Source organism: Lissotriton helveticus, chromosome 11 (assembly GCF_964261635.1).
Source record: "Lissotriton helveticus chromosome 11, aLisHel1.1, whole genome shotgun sequence".
Taxonomy (NCBI): domain Eukaryota; kingdom Metazoa; phylum Chordata; class Amphibia; order Caudata; family Salamandridae; genus Lissotriton; species Lissotriton helveticus.
This window is the reverse complement of record NC_136072.1, coordinates 1,189,724,673-1,189,739,336: the sequence shown is the minus strand read 5'-3', so window position 1 is coordinate 1,189,739,336 and position 14,664 is coordinate 1,189,724,673.

Here is a 14,664-nt window from a genome sequence, read left to right as displayed (position 1 = left end):
GTACCACAACCAATTTGGGCTAAAATTCGTAAAGAGAATCATCCAGTTGCCCTAGGTGGTGATTGGGCAGCTATAATTGCAGCGGATGGTCAACAAATAGGTGGCTCCAAACCTGAACCCTTAATTGCTAATTTGCCTGGTAGAATAATCGATTTAATGAAAACCTTGATGCCAGCATTGCGCGTTAACTGGGACAAATTGTCCGTGTGCAAACAAAAGAAAGACGAAAGCGTCTCCGACTTTTTCACAAGATTCGAGGAGACTTTCGTGGATCATAGTGGTCAGGATATGAGCACAGAAGGAGGCCAGAGATTATTTGTTGATAAATTTGTGCACAATTTGTTGCCAGAACTTAGTGGTAAATTAAAGAATTCTGAAAGTGCGTGGGCTGTCTCTACGACTGCGCAAATACTTGCGACTGCCCAGTACTATGAAAATAGGGATAAAGAGGAGAAAGAAAAATCAGATAAAAAGACGAAAGATTTGAAAACTAAAGTTCTTTTACAACAAGCATATCCGCCTCGCACGAATCAGACTAACATGCAGCAAGGGTCATATCAGAGAACGGATTATAATTTTCAAAGGCCACAATACCAATGGAATCAATGTGCTTATTGCAAAATGGAAGGTCATTACAAAAGTGAGTGTCCAGTTCGAACACAAAATAATACTGCGGCAGCCCAGAGAGGTCGTGGTAGTTCTATGCAAAACTCTAGAGGTCGAGGACGAGGTGCTATGCCTCCGCAGACGAGTGATCGCGCTTCTAATTATTTCGACCAGCGAAATGGACAATCTGCCCAACAGAATAGGTCTCCACAGTATCATGTTGAAGACTATTATGAAGCTAGTGAGGAAGTTCAGCAAAGTGAATACTAGGACAGCCATGGACAGAGAGAGGGAGTAGTATCAGTTCCAGTAGATCAGAGTGGTCCTTATGTCGCAGTAGCAACATCAGGTATAGTCGAACCGTTTCTGTTGGATACTGGTGCAGCAAAAAGTTCTATCATACATGCGAAACTCCCTGGCGCACCTTTGTCTGGCTCAACAAACGTTTCAGTAGGTTTTTCGGGCGCCCCTGTTCATAACCCTGTTTCTGGTCCTTTGTCTATTTCTGTTGGACCCCGTCAATTGAAAGCACCCTTGATTTTGACGACAGGTTGTAACGAGAATCTGCTTGGTTTAGACTTGTTAAAACGCCTGTACGCGACATTGTACTGTTCTCCAGCAGGAGTACAGCTTACGTTGGGTAAAAGAATAATCTCTCCGATGTACTTGTCAATGGATGCGCTCCCACCAGAGCTGCGTTCACTCCCTGATACTTTGTGGGCGACTGGTCCTAATGATGTAGGTCTCTTGGAAATTCCACCCTATGTAGTAACTTTGAAAGCAAATGTCAAACTTCCACGAATTCCGCAATACAGAATCTCTAGTGAAGGTGAGCGTGCGCTCCTACTGATAGTACAAGATCTGATCAAGAAAGACGTTGTAGAAGAGACTAGAGGTAATGTCTGTAATAGTCCTGTACTGCCTATTTTGAAACGAACTGACCCAACAAAACCTCCAGTATATAGGTTCGTAATTGATCTTAGAGAGGTTAATAAAATTGTGATCCCACAGTTTCCTGTGGTTCCAGACATTACTGCATTGTTAACATTGATTCCTGCTACAGCAGCATGGTTTTCGGTTGTCGACTTGAAAAATGCCTTTTTCAGCATTCCGATAGCCGAGGAAAGCAGAGATATCTTCGGTTTCTCTCTAGGAGGACGAAGCTTCAGGTTTAAACGCGCTCCACAAGGTTATTGTGAAAGCCCATCCATTTACAGTCAAGCTTTAAAAAGCCAGTTAGACTCATTTGTACTTCCTCGTGGTTCTGCTTTAGTACAGTATGTCGATGATCTTCTAGTGGCTGCTGATGACAAGGAAACTTGCAAAACAGCTACGATTTCTTTATTGCATCACTTGTCAGATTTGAATCACAAGGTGTCACCTTCAAAAATGCAATACTGCTGCCAAGAAGTGACCTACCTAGGTCATCTCTTGTCAAAGGAGGGAAGGAAGTTGACCCCAGAAAGAATAAAAGCAATTACACAGATGAACGTGCCTTTTTAGGTATTACCTCATATTGTAGGCAATGGAACCCAAATTTTTCGCTTTTAGCAAAACCATTGGTAGCCTTGACTGGGAAAGGTGTTCCGAGTCCGGTGCCATGGTCTGCTGAATGTCAGCAGAGTTTTTCTGAATTGCGAAATGCACTGTGTTCAGCACCTGTATTAGGTACACCCGACTACAGTAAGCCATTCACGCTCTATGTCCACGAGAGAGAAGGTTGCGCATTGAGTGTTTTGACGCAGAAATTTGGTGATAAACAACGCCCTTGTGCGTATTTTTCATCAACATTAGATCCGGTAGCCAGAGCGTTGCCTAGTTGCCTGAGAGCTACAGCCGCAGCTGCAGCCTCCATTCGACAATCTGCTGGTTTAGTAATGAACAACATGCTAGTGGTTATGGTTCCTCATGCTGTGGATACACTCATGAACCGAACCAAGACGCAGCACCTTACCAGTGCTAGATTATCAGGTTATGAACTGACACTGTTAGCGAGTCATATTCAGATCAAGAGATGCAATGTATTGAATCCAGCAACATTGTTGCCGACTAGTCCAGAGTCGAGTGATTCCGAACCACACGACTGTTATTTCAAAACTGAGGAAGAAACAAAAGGACGAATTGATCTAAAAGACACTCCGTTGTCAGATCCAGATGGCACGCTGTATGTTGACGGGTCTTGCTTCAAATTGGAGAATGGTGATGTGACTGCTGCCTATGCAGTAACGACTTTGAGTACGATTGTGGAGACTGCGAGAGTAAGTCAGAATTCTGCCCAGGCTGCAGAATTGATCGCGCTAACAAGAGCGTGCGTTTTAGCTAAGGGAAAGAGAGTGAATGTGTTCACAGATAGTCAGTACGCGTTCGGCGTGGCCCATAGTTTTGGCCGTTTGTGGAAAGAGAGAGGTTTCATTACGTCCCATGGGACTAAGATTCAACATGGTCAGCTAGTTAATGACTTGTTGGAATCTCTAACCTTGCCGACTGAAGTTGCGATTGTGAAATGCAGTGCTCATAAAGCAATCACGGATGATGTTGGTCGTGGGAATGCTTTTGCTGATGAAACTGCAAAACAGACAGCTAGAAATATGATGAGTAGAATGTATGTTGCAACGTCTGCAAGATGGATTTCTGAGTCCGGAATGTGTGAAGACACAGTGGAAAGCGTGAAAGAAATTCAGAAAGAGGCGACTGAGGAGGAAAAGCTTGCATGGAAAGAGAGCACGGGTAAATTGGACTCGAGTGGGTGTTGGATTGATTTGTCGGAACAACAGCGTTGGATGTTGCCTGATGCGTATGTGCTTGCAGTAGTAACGATGGCACATGGAACAGCGCACATCAGTTCAAAAGGGATTTGTAAGATGTTGGCTCCGGTCTGGAAGAATGATGGGATTAGTAAGTGTGCAGAGAGAGTGGTGAGAAATTGTATGGTATGCTTGATGCATAATCCTGGCAAGGGAATCCCCACACCTGCAGGTCACTTCGCTCCTCCTTCCTGCCCCTTTGAAGTAATTCAGTTAGACTTCATTCACATGGATCGTTGTAATAATCTGAAATACGTCCTAGTGGTAGTTTGTGCTTTCTCCAGATGGATCGAAGCATACCCACTGAAGGACAATACTGCCTTATCCACTGCCAAAATTCTTCTTAAAGAATACTTCCCCAGATACGGAATGCCACGGATTGTATGGTCAGACAACGGAAGTGAGTTCGTAGGGAAAGTTATGCAGAGTGTGTGTGCCGGCCTAGGGATTAGACAGAAGTTTCATGGTGCGAATCATCCCCAGTCCGCGGGTTTAGTCGAAGGTTACAATGGCACCCTTAAACTGAAACTTGCCAAGATACAAGCATCCACGGGTTTGTCCTGGCCAGACGCATTGCCTTTGGCTTTGCTATCAACAAGAGCAACTGTACATTCTAGAGTAGGGCTTAGTCCTTATGAAATAGTTTTTGGCCGTCCTGCAAATGTTTGGGGGGTACCTAGACCGAAAGAATTTAAGCAGCTGGAATACCCAATGTTAATTGATTACCTTTTCGACTTGACTGCTAAATTGAGCCTTATTCACCAACAGGTTTTCGATGCATTGCCAAAGCCACCGGAGAGTCCAGGCCATCAGCTAAAACCGGGTGACCAGGTGGTCATCAGAAATTTTGCAAGAACGAAAAATCTTCAGCCCAGATTCATTGGCCCTTTCCAAGTCCTACTAGCAACGAGAACTGCTATTTGTGTGGCCGGAAGGAAGAACTGGATCCATACGACACACGTCAAACGTGTGCCTCTGCCACTTCCTTACGACAACTGGGTAAAGAAAGGAATCGGTACCTCTGAAACGGAACAAGTCCCCAGGTTCATACCTTTCAGCGATGCAGAACTGATCACTGATTCACCAAATTTTGACTCTCCTCCTGAAACTGCTCTTTTGAACCCTGAACATTTGTCATCCACACACAACGAACATTTGCCATCTGCACCAAAAGAACATTTGTCATCTGCGAACGTGAACATTGCAACGTCGGTTGAAAATACACTGTTTCCAGATCAGACAGCTCCTGCAAAACTGAGATACAACTTACGTTCTCGCAATATGGACAAATAAAGCAGGAAACTGCCCATTTCACATGTTTGATTCTTGATACATTGCCTCCAGCCAGGAAGTTTGCTAATACTTTGTATTGTTTCTTTTTGTTTTAAAAATTGCCTTGCCGTCTGGGTAGCCGTAGGGTCGTGGCTGTGTGCCTAGTTGAATCTGCGGGGGTCAGACACAAGGTCGATCTTTCTGTTAGTTCTGGGAACTCCAAGGGCTGATAGAGGCATTTTCATCTACGTACACATCATCAGTGGTCGCGAACGGTCGTAGAAGATGGAGCTTCCTGAGCTGCAACGAGAGAATGTAATTTATGTTCGCAGAAATAGACTGTACAGAATACTTCACAGCAAATGCTTTCTAATGCAATGTGCAGTTACATTTTTAATTGTTTTGATAACGTTGGTGGGTGGAATCATCTTTGGTGTACATTTGATTTTTATGCCAGTAACTACAGTACCTCCCCTTGATCCTACTACTTCTACTGTTTCTTCTATGCATTCTTTTCACTCATTCCCTGAACACGAACAAGCTCGACGCTCAGAATTTATTAACAATACATTTGTACAACTCTTGCATCAACACCAACTGGTAGTTAACACAACAGACTGCTGGGTGTGTGGCCTGATACCCCACACTATGGATAAAGGCATCCCCTATCTGGTCTTGCCTTTTAGCTATAATGGATCATTTCAGGCCTTTCAGACCATTTTTTCATATGCCCTTGAAACCTATCCTCCGCGTCCACCACGTTCCACTAAATACAATTCTGCCAATAAAGCTTTAGTTCAGGGAATCATTGACATGATTAAAGACGTCAATAATTCCCCATCTTACCCTAAAGACGAATTACGGGTGTATTTGAGTTGGAATTCTACAGAGTATCGTCTTAGTTTGGGGGAAAGTAAACGTAAAAGCTCCACTCCAGTCTGGGTCGTGCCTCACCGAGGTCAAGTCTGTTTGCAAGGAAATGGGAAAAATCCGAGAGCCCAGCTAGGGAGGAGTGAGTGCGTTGAGACTTACGTATTTCCGTCTAACTCCTCCCCTGCCTTTCTGACTGCTAGGGGTACCTATTTCATCTGTCAGGACAGAGCATATACATGGTTGCCTGCTGACTTTTCAGGTTCATGTTATATTGCTCGATTGTTGCCTCCGACATACACTGCTTCTCCAGATTATCACAAGACCAGATTAGCAAGAGGTGTTTTCAGTAAGGAAGACACCGCTGGTCAAGAAGCTGGAGACTTTTTCAAAGGTTTCCTTCCGTTTTGGGGGCCTATGGCCAATAGTAGAAATCTACGTCAACTAACACGGGTAGTTGAATCTACTATTACAGAAACTGCAGGTGCCCTTAGTAACTTAACAGCTGAGCTTCAGGCGGATCGTCTCATGACGTTACAGAACCGAATGGTTCTAGATGTGATACTTGCAGATCGAGGTGGGGTATGCAGAATGATCCAATCGAGCTGCTGTGTTTTTATTCCAAATAATGCTCCAACTGTCTATGAAGCGATCTCTAAGCTACACAAGATTTCCGACTCTATACACGTAGACAAGGGAAACTGGTCCTTCATGGAGTGGTTTTGGACTCTGATATCAGCGTGGGGATGGAAGGTTCTGATGGTTATTGGTGTCATCCTAGTATTTCTGTTCTCATGCTGCCTTATTATCCAATGTGGTCCCGCTCTGTGTAGTCTCTGTGCTGCTACCTGTTTCAGAAAACCACCTGCATTTGGAGAAAAGGCACGAGACAGGATGATGATGCAACAACATGCCACTGACCTAATGAGCATAGAGTTAGACTCTGACATAGACTGAGTAATTGCCTACGTAAGGGCAAAAGGAGGGGCTGAGGTTCCGTGACGATTTGAACCCGTGTTTTTAACATTGTCGCAAATACATGATTTTGGTATCAGTGAACCGCAAATGATCCATTTAGTATATCCTGGTGTTTTCACTATGCTACGAGCAAGAGCACTCCTGTTACAAACACATTTGTGATCTACCCGTGGCATCCATCTTAGAACACGGAAGCCATTTTGTATTCTTTGCCCTCACATAGTCAATGGACACGCAATGACCTCTTTTTATTTAAGGACACGTAGGCTTTAGCCGGCGATTCACCTTGCTAGTGACACGTGCACCTTAGGCCGGCAACGCTGTGGCAGCATGACTCGGCAAGAGCTGCCTCCCCAGCCTGAGGCCAGTCCTGCTATACTGGTTCTCCTGTTCGTTGGCCTGATCATGATTAGGCGGCCGAAGCTGGTAGCCTTGCCCATTTACGACCCACAAACATCTCTTATCTTGTCTTTCTTTCTTCTGCACCTGGCTCTGCTCCTTTCCTTCTGGGCCTTTATTAGGGGGAGGTAACGAAATTTACGATGAGGCGGTCCGGGTCTTGAATGAGAAATTGACATGGGATTATGATGGAATAGTGGGAACCCCTCATTCGTAATGTTTTGACATCAGATACTGTTGACGATTCCTGTGCAACGCCAAATATTTATTGTTTAAGACACGAATGTTTAGAATTGTGGTAACATGTAAAGAATTTGCCCCGAGCAGAATATTTAGTATATAAGGAGCAACCCTCTTTGTACAAATTGAACAGGCTCCTAGACACTGCCCGTGTGCAGTTTCTGTGACTTCTGTGTCCCTGCAGTAATAAACCTTTGGTCTTTGACGCCACCATCGAGAAGCCCGTGTTTCTGTTTGTTTGTGCACCGAGACAGGTAGAACTCCAGGGTCTTCGGGTGTTATCCCTGACACCTCTGGACGGAACCAAAAAGTCCTGAACTCCAGCAGTCAGCAGGTTTGGTAGAAAGATACAATGCAACTCTGAAGCAGAAGCTAGCAAAGATTGTGGCATCCACATCTTTGAAATGGCCGGACGCTTTGCCCTTGGCATTGCTGTCTATTCGATCAGTGCCACATTCTCGATCTGGCCTCACACCATATGAAGTGGTGTTCGGAAGGCCGATGAATATCTGGGGAGTTCCTAAGCCTCGTTTGATACATGATGTGCCTTGTATAATGATGAATGACTATCTGGCACGATTAACAAATGATTTACTTTCTATTCATCAGCAGGTTCGAGAAGCGCTCCCCGATAACTCCACCGGTGAGGCTCACGATCTTCGTCCTGGGGACCACGTGATGGTTAAAGTATTTGAGAGATCCAGCAGTTTGGAACCGAGGTGGCATGGTCCTGAGCAAGTGCTGCTCGCCACCCGAACAGCAGTACGAGTGACGAACAAGAAACGGTGGATCCATTCTACCCATTGTCGTCGTGTTTCCCCGGACCTGGTGAGCCCTGTGGTGCTATCCGACTACAGGAAAATTTTGGATGCAGAAAAGAGCCCAGCTGTTACGTCCAATGAATTGGAAGGAGCCTTCCCGGACCACACTGTTTCTGATGGAGTGAAGTACAATCTACGTTCTAGGAAATAATTTCTTTTTGCATTTTTGAACTGGTTGGTAACCGCTCTGAGGTTTGTGAAACGGAAGCCGGGAATATCAAGGGGGGGGGATCAGTTCGGCCTAGTGTAGCGACACCCGTCTTGAATCTCGGAGAACAAACCAACGGCAGCCTCAGTCCAGAACCATCGTTTTTTTTCTCTTAGTGTTGCTTTTGAAGAGCATTTGTTTTGCGAATTATGGCATCTCCTTCGACACGAAAAGGGAGAATTCTTGGTGCTGTATTGTTTGTGTTGACTATAGTAGTGATTGCAGTGGTAGCTTGGACTATAGAACAATTGTTTCCTGTACGAGAACACTTACTGCCTACCACTCCAAGCCCGTCCGAACATTTTCATTTTACTTTGCCTTATCATGAAGAGAGACATAGACAGACCTATTTGAATAATAGTTTTATTCAGATTTTGCATCACACTCACAACATGACCAACACATCAAACTGTTCGGTATGTGGAATGTTGCCTGGACATCAGAAGAGAGGAGGAACGCCACTTATTCCTCTCCCGTTTTCTCATAATGGTTCTTGCAATGCTTGGTACACTCTTCTTTTTACTTTACGATGGCCAACGAAGGGTGGACTACTCTTTCGATTGAACAAGATATGTTTTAACGACAAAGATGGTTATCCACAAGCTGAAGGAACTAAATTTGAATGGGAAGAATATCGCCCGGACAATGTATCTACACCTCGTGTTTATACGAATCAAAGACTTATAAATGTAACGAATTTACACGTGATAACGGTTATTGACACAAAAGCAGATCTTTGTATTAGAAATAAAGGTACAATCCCTGTAGGCCGCAGCGAATGTAATGTTACACTTGCTTTTGATACGCCAAACGGAATTGCATTTGTAGCCTCACGTAATACATATTTCATTTGTGGGAACAAGGGATACCACCGTCTGCCACTGAGATGGTTAGGGACATGTTACATAGCTTTTGTACTGCCGCCTGTATTCATTGCTCCTCCTATGTATCACAATGATTATGTTTTATACCATGACTTCGTACTAAACAGAGTTAAAAGAACATTAGATCTTGATGGGATAGATCAAACTGATACTACTTTACAGCAATATGTAGATTTCAATCTAGGGTTATTTTCATTTGTAGGAGCTGCGTTGAATAGCCGAAAGATTAGGAGGCTTACACGTGTGGTGGAAGCCGTTGCTAATGAAACTGCCGCTGCTTTGGGAAATATAACCGAAGAATTGCAGATTACTAGAATTGTGACGCTCCAGAACCGAATGGTTCTAGACGTGATACTAGCTGATCGTGGTGGAGCATGCCGCATTATCGGTAGTAGTTGCTGTGTGTACGTGCCAGATAATTCACCTTCCGTGTATGATTCGATTACGAAATTACATAAGATAGCTGCTGAGATCCACCCAGAAAATGGAACTTGGACCCTTTCTGGTTGGTTCTGGACCCTATTTAGTACTTGGGGTTGGAAATTATTAACCATTCTATGTATTTTTATTGGAACACTGTTTTTCCTCTGTCTATGTATTCAATGTGGCCCTACTTTATGCTCTATATGTATCACAGCCTGTATCCCGTCCAAACGAGCTATTATTAAGCAAGAGAAATTGATCAACGATGAAGTGCTGAAAATAATGGCCATCAATATTGAGGACGAGGATCCTGATTACGTCCGTTATGAGGTAGCTTTTGCTAAACGCTAAAAGGGCCGTCTGTCGTGTTTTGGCAGCTCCTGAGTTAGCGTTTAGCTCAGCTACACAATCTTTTCCGTTAACTTGACCAAAATGTACGGGGGCCATTTTTGAATCCTTCCGACTTCCATTTTGTATGAATACGCTGCCTCGTGGTCAGCGTGCCCCTTTGTCCTTTCTCGATACCCATGGTCATTTATTCTGCTCGGCAACAGGCTATTTTTAGTACTGGTCAAGCGCACATGCGCACCATGCATGGACTGGTCATTCTCTAGGAATGTTAGCATAAACTGACCAGTGCTATTAAACTCCTCCCACATGCTGGCTGTGTTCCAAAAATGACCTTATATGTACCTAAAGTGTGTAACTTGTAACCGCCTATCTTTTTATTGTCATTAAACTGTATAAAAGAGGTCGCGCACCGATGTTCGGTGTGCTACTTCTTACATTGCCGAAGGGTACTGTAGGAATGTACCACCACCCCATGGGGTCTTAATAAACTTGTCTTTTGCATTTTCCAGTGTCCGTGCCAACTTCTATACTAAGGTGTTCGAGAGTTTAGCAGAATATGTAGGCCTGATTGAACCCAACACCTCACAATGACGGGGCCAACACGATGGGGGAGCCTCACAGGCTCTGCAGAATGACTGTCCCCTTGGAGCCTCGCTGGGCTCTGAATAAACAAATGGCCCCTGAGCCTCTCTGGGCTCTTAAACAACAATGGGGGACTCAAGAGCATTTCTGGGCTCTTCAAAACAACTTTGGCGCCTGGAGCCTCTCTCCGGGCCCTAAGTAAATCAAAATGCCCCCTAGAGCCTCTCTGGATTCTTAACAAATGGACTGCCCCTGAGCCTCTCTGGGCTCCTCAACACTGGGGCGCCTTGAGCCTCTCGGGGCTCTTTGCCAACAATTGCCGCCTTGTAGGAGCCTCACAGGCTCAAGTAATGGCTGGGCCCTTTGGAGCCTCGCTGGGCTCTAGAATTAAGATTTGCCCCTTAGAGCCTCGTGGCTCAAAGAAAGACTGCCCCCTCTTTGTTGGAGTCCCACTCGGGGGGCTGTAAAGACACCAATGCCCCCAAGGCGAAGCCCCACTCACCGGGACTCACGAGGCAGCTCCTCTCGGTGGCGGTCTCTTCTCCACCCGGTCCTGCTTCTGGGGGCCGGGTGCTGGTTGTGGCGGCGGGCGGGGCTCTCTTCCTTGGGAGAGCCCCGCGGGGGGAGAACCAGCACGCTTCCTTTCTGCTCTGGGCTTCCCTTCTCCGTGGAGCCCGGAGCACAACCAGGTCCGCCCCCGTCTTCCCGGGCTTTGCCTGGCTTCCGGGTCGCCCTGCAGCCAATAGCAGCGCGGCGCTGGGGGGAATGGAGGCGGGACTTCCGGGTCGCCGTAGGCAGAGCGGCGGCCCGGGGGAGACTACACAATTCTGGCAAATGCCGGGTGGGCACCGGCTTCTTCAATAAACAAGGCGAGGTGGCACTCGCTCAAAGGCGGCAATGTCCCTGGCAGGGCGGGCACCTGCCAGAGGACTCGAAAATCGTCACGGAGCGGGGCCAAACGCCGGGTGGGCTCCGGCTTCCAAAAGTAAGGCGCTCCTAGTGCTGAGGGTAATTAACACAGCCCTCCCAGCGCTATAATCAAAAATAAAGTGCTTCCAAGCGCTAGAGGGCATAAAGCGCGCTCCTATCGCTACGAGCAGAATAAAGCGCTCCCAGGGGCAAGGACAGAGCCCCAGCAAACAAGTCCTTGGGCAGGCAGGGGGGCAAGGCTGGGCCCAGAGCCAGCTCACTGGGTCTCCAGGCAGGGAGACAGTCCAAGTGGTGGTCCTCTGGCCCAGCAGCAGCAGCAGCAGCAGCCCCCTCAGGATCCTGGAAGAGAACAAGTTCTGTGGGGACACATCCCCATTTTTATACAGTACATTCCTTTGTCTGAAGGTGCAGGGTGGGGGCAGAACCAGTCGCAGCTGGTTCTTGAGTACTCTGTTTACCTCAACCACCCTCTCTATTCACTGGCAGGGCTTGGGTCATTAGACGCACCACAGGGGGGCGGAGCCAGCATTGTCAGGGGAAAACCCAGCCTCATTCAGGACACAGGTACACTCCTCCCCAGCCATCAGCATGCTAATCTCCCACTCACCACCGGCAGACCCATCCAGACTTCCTGGAGCCTGGCATGCCAGCCAGCTCCAGCCAATCACACTCCAGCACCCACACTGCACACGTACAGCCATGTCTAGGAATGACACTTCCCCACTAGACACATACAAGCCGCACATACCGTTGCGCAGCATTCACTCCCACGAGTTCACACATACCAAACTCGAGCCTGTACACCCCACGCATCAGGAACTACCAGGGACACATACATTCCCCATGCATTCCTATGGGCGGGCAGGCCTAGCTCAGCACATGCACTCAGAGTGCGCACGCACTTTCCACTGGGACACAGTGAACGTGCGCAGAACCCCAAAAATCACCATTGCCAGGTCACCATTTAAAAGCAAAAAGTCTAGGGGTGAACCTGCCCTAAGGGCCTAGTCCAACAGGGAGGGTGGCAGTGACGCAAAACAGATGCTTTACTCATATGCCTGAGAGAACAACAAGGTCTTGAGTAGTGTTCTGAACTGGACGTAGGAGGTTACTGACCTCAGTCCAGCAGAAAGTGAATTCCAGAATTGAGGGGCCAGGACTGAGAATCTGCGACCACCGTGGTTTTTTACGTTTGAAGGCGGGGATGGTAAGCAGATTCAGATGAGAGGAGCGCAGTTCACAAGATGGGGTATAGTGCTGATCCTTGAGTATATGAATGCTGGGCCATTCCCAGCGAGGGCTTTAAAGAAGGTGCAGCCCAGCTTGAAGGCAAAGCGTTTAGCCACAGGGAGCCGGTGGAGGCTCTTCAACAGAGGACTGACATGTTGATGTCTGGGTTGGTGGTGGATTAGCCTAGCTGCCTGTTTTTTTACCTGTTGTAAACGATGCAGTTGATATGCCGGAATACCGACATAGAGTGAGTTGGCATAATCAATATGGGAGGTAACCAGGGCCAAGGTGACTAGGGTCAAGACCTCGGTTGTCAGGAATCTGCAGATCTTATGGATTCTGCTTAGGTGGGAAAAGCAGGCAGATACCACCGCGCTGATCTGGGGTTTCATAGACAAGTCTTTGCTGATTATAACCCTTAGACTTTTTACAGATCCTACTGGGTGAGGGAGACTTCCTAGGAGCGAAGGCCAAAAGTTAGAGTTCCACGGGTTGGCAGTTCCTCCAGTTAGGATCAGCTCAGTTTTATCTGGGTTAAATTTCAATTGTTTGGTGTACATCCATTCACTGTTAGAGCTCAAGGTAGATTGAAAGTTGGATACTGAAGTGTTAGAGGAGTCAATATCAAACACCAGCTGGAGGTCATCCGCATAGTTGAATGTTTCAACTCTTCTTTTGCGCATGGACCAAATCAAAGGGAGCAAGTATAGGTTAAAAAGAAGGGGTAAAAGGGAAGAACCCTCAGCCCCACCCTCTTCAACATCTACATGAAACCTCTCGCAGCCATCGCACGCCGGCACAACCTCAACATCATCTCTTACACCGACGACACCCAGCTGATCCTCTCCCTCACCAGAGACCCCGACACCGCCAGAACCTGCCTACACGAAGGGATGAAAGACGTCGCCGAGTGGATGAAGGACAGCCACCTGAAACTGAACTCGGACAAGACGGAAGTCCTCATCCTGGGATCCTCACCCTCCGCCTGGGATGACTCCTGGTGGCCCCCAGCCCTGGGCACCGCACCCAAACCAACCGACCACGCACGCAACCTGGGCTTCATCCTGGACCCCTCCCTCTCGATGACCAGACAAGTCAACTCCGTCTCCTCCTCGTGCTTCAACACCCTGCGTATGCTTCGCAAGATCTTCCGCTGGATCCCGACCGAGACCAGGAAGACTGTCACCCAGGCACTCGTCACCAGCCGACTGGACTACGGAAACGCCCTCTACGCCGGAACCACAGCCAAGCTACAGAAAAGACTCCAGCGCATCCAGAACGCCTCCGCCCGACTCATCCTGGATTTCCCCCGGCGCAGCCACATCTCCAGCCACCTGAGGAACCTGCACTGGCTCCCCGTCGACAAGAGGATCACGTTCCGGCTCCTCACCCACGCACACAAGTCTCTCCACGACCTGGGCCCCAAGTACCTCAATGACCGCCTGACCTTCTACACGCCCACCCGCCTGCTACGGTCCACCAGCCTCGCCCTCGCAGCCGTACCACGCATCCGAAGAGCCACCGCCTGAGGAATATCCTTCACTTACCTGGCTGCCATGACTTGGAACTCCCTCCCCATCCACCTTCAGCTGACCCAGGACCATCTCGCCTTCAGGAAACAACTCAAGACCTGGCTGTTCGAGCAGTAGCATACCCCTCCCCCCAAGCGCCTTGAGACCCTCCCGGGTGAGTAGTGCGCTATACAAATGGTATGATTGATTGATTGATTGATTGGGGGATCCCGCTTGTCAAATTCATTTTCTTGGCCAAAATTTGGAGCGGCGAACTGCCTGAGAGCGGTTACAGAGGAAGGAGGAAGTCCACCTCAATGCCAGACCCTAGATGCCAGCATTACTGACATGGTCAATCAGGAGGCCGTGATCGACCGTGTCAAATGCGGCTGACAGATCCAGGAGTACCGGGGCCTGGGTGAGGTTTTTATCAGCCCCTCTCCTTAGCTCGTCCATGACTGCTAAGATGACTGACTCCGTGGAGTGTGCTGGTCTAAATCCTGCCTGGTGAGGGTCGAGGAAATCGGAGTGCTCAATGAATGAGCTGAGACAGTT